Source organism: Ctenocephalides felis, unplaced genomic scaffold, assembly GCF_003426905.1.
Source record: "Ctenocephalides felis isolate EL2017-DRISC unplaced genomic scaffold, ASM342690v1 CF-g0.4_SCAFFOLD_01886, whole genome shotgun sequence".
Taxonomy (NCBI): Eukaryota; Metazoa; Arthropoda; class Insecta; order Siphonaptera; family Pulicidae; genus Ctenocephalides; species Ctenocephalides felis.
In genome coordinates this window covers 106,521,959-106,525,267 of record NW_020538040.1, presented here as the reverse complement: position 1 = coordinate 106,525,267, position 3,309 = coordinate 106,521,959, and positions in this window count along the sequence as shown.

The window sequence follows — 3,309 nt, the reverse complement described above, 5'->3', positions numbered from 1 at the left end:
CCAAGACCAAGACCGAGAAGACCGAGACCAAGACCGAGGAGACCGAGACCAAGACCGAGACCAAGACCGAGACCAAGACCAAGACCGAGGAGACCGAGACCGAGACCGAGACCGAGACCAAGACCGAGACCGAGGAGACCGAGACCGAGACCGAGACCGAGACCGAGACCAAGACCAAGACCTAGGAGACCGAGAACGAGACGGAGACCAAGACCGAGACCGAGGAGACCAAGACCGAGACCGAGGAGACCGAGACCGAGGAGACCGAGACCGAGGAGACCGAGACCGAGACCGAGACCAAGACCGAGGAGACTGAGACCGAGACCAAGACCGAGGAGACCGAGACCAAGACCAAGACCAAGACCGAGGAGACCGAGACCGAGACCGAGACCGAGGAGACCGAGACCAAGACCGAGGAGACCGAGACCGAGGAGACCGAGAGCGAGACCAAGACCGAGACCAAGACCAAGACTGAGACCGAGACCGAGTCCGAGACCGAGACCGAGTCCGAGACCGAGACCGAGGAGACCGAGACCAAGACCGAGGAGACCGAGACCGAGACCAAGACCAAGACCGAGACCGAGGAGACCGAGACCGAGACCAAGACTTATTTAAAATCAAATCAGTGTTAAATTGAACCATATAATATATAAAAGATATACAAAATATATCAATTTTTATTTATACAAAATACAAAAATTAAACGCATATTATTATTGCTCCTATTATTTTTTTACAGACAGAGGAATACTTTATTTATTTAATAAAAAAAAACTTTCTGTTTAGTTTTACAATTGCGTTCGACTTTCAACACTAAAGAGCACTTATATATATTTTTTTTTAATCATTTCCTCTCGTTCACCCATTTTGCAACACTGTCTTTGTTAACTTTTAACCATTTTATATTATTGGAAACAGTTTCCAGGGCTCGTTTCCCTGTTTATTTAAAACCTTTTTTAGTCAAGAAGGATCTTCTGAGCTAATATATACAACAAAGATTTCAAAATTCGTTAAAAATAATTTAAAATTAAATGAAATGGTAATTTTGATACTAATAATTTTTTTTGAAGTTTAAGCTATTTATTTAAGTCAAAAATGTTTATTTTAGTATATATTTGTTAGTTAAAATCGCTTTTTATACATATATTATTATCGCGTTGTGATATTTCTGAAGTCGATTTAAAGTAGAGTTTGAAAAATTCATAAAAAATATTTGCAACTTGGTAAAGGCTAAGTTTTCAGAACTATATATTATTTTGAGGTTTTAACTAAATATTTAGAATAAATAATATGTATACTTTAGTACAAATTTATGATTTGAAATCGTTTTTTATTTAAAATGTCACGAGTAAATTTAAGAAGCAGATAAATCCAATAAAGTTTAAAAATCGTTAAAAATTATTTATATTTAACGAAAAGCATAACTGATAGTGTGAGGGATATTTTTAAGGTTTTTACTAAATATATAAATATTAAAATATATAGACCGAGACCAAGACCGAGGAGACCAAGACCGAGACCGAGACCGAGACCGAGACCAAGACCGAGACCGAGACCAAGACCAAGACCAAGACCGAGGAGACCGAGACCAAGACCAAGACCGAGACCAAGACCGAGACCGAGGAGACCGAGACCGAGACCAAGACCGAGGAGACCGAAACCGAGACCAAGACCGAGGAGACCGAGACCAAGACCGAGGAGACCGAGGAGACCAAGACCAAGACCGAGACCGAGGAGACCGAGCCCGAGACCGAGACCAAGACCGAGGAGACCGAGACCAAGACCAAGACCGAGGAGACCGAGACCAAGACCGAGACCAAGACCAAGACCGAGGAGACCGAAACCAAGACCGAGACCGAGACCAAGACCAAGGCCGAGGCCAAGACCGAGGAGGCCGAAACCGAGACCAAGACCGAGGCCTAGACTGAGGAGACCGAAACCGAGACCAAGACCGAGACCAAGACCGAGACCAAGACCGAGACCAAGACCAAGACCGTGACCATGACCAAGACCGAGACCAAGACCGAAACCGAGACCAAGACCGCGACCGAGACCAAGACCAAGACCAAGACCGAGGAGACCGAGACCTAGACCAAGACCGAGGAGACCGAGACCAAGACCGAGACCGAGGAGACCGAGATCGAGACCGAGACCAAGGAGACCGAGACCGAGACCGAGACCAAGGAGACCGAGACCGAGACCAAGACCGAGGAGACCGAGACCGAGACCGAGACCGAGACCAAGACTGCGAGCGAGGAGACCAAGACCAAGACCGAGAAGACCGAGACCAAGACCGAGGAGACCGAGACCAAGACCGAGACCAAGACCAAGACCGAGGAGACCGAGACCGAGACCGAGACCAAGACCAAGACCGAGACCGAGGAGACCGAGACCGAGACCGAGACCGAGACCGAGACCAAGACCAAGACCTAGGAGACCGAGAACGAGACGGAGACCAAGGAGACCGAGACCGAGACCGAGACCAAGGAGACCAAGACCGAGACCAAGACCGAGGAGACCGAGACCGAGACCGAGACCGAGACCAAGACTGCGAGCGAGGAGACCAAGACCAAGACCGAGAAGACCGAGACCAAGACCGAGGAGACCGAGACCAAGACCGAGACCAAGACCAAGACCGAGGAGACCGAGACCAAGACCGAGGAGACCGAGGAGACCAAGACCAAGACCGAGACCGAGGAGACCGAGACCGAGACCGAGACCAAGACCGAGGAGACCGAGACCAAGACCAAGACCGAGGAGACCGAGACCAAGACCGAGACCAAGACCGAGACCGAGGAGACCGAGACCGAGACCAAGACCGAGGAGACCGAAACCGAGACCAAGACCGAGGAGACCGAGACCAAGACCGAGGAGACCGAGACCAAGACCGAGGAGACCGAGGAGACCAAGACCAAGACCGAGACCGAGGAGACCGAGACCGAGACCAAGACCGAGACCAAGACCGAGACCAAGACCGAGACCAAGACCGAGACCAAGACTGAGACCGAGGAGACCGAGACCAAGAAAACCGAGACCGAGACCAAGACCAAGAAAACAGAGACCGAGGAAACCGAGACCGAGACCGAGACCGAGACCGAGCCCGAGACCGAGACCGAGACCAAGACCGAGGAGACCGAGACCAATACCGAGGAGACCAAGACCGAGGAGACCAAGACCGAAGAGACCGAGACCGGCCGTGAGCGCGCTTACATGTCATTTTCATCGTTTGACTCATGGCCGGTAATCTCCGAACAAATGTAGATTACCGTGTTTTGAAATGGATTGGTATTTGAATAGTTCGAAGGATGG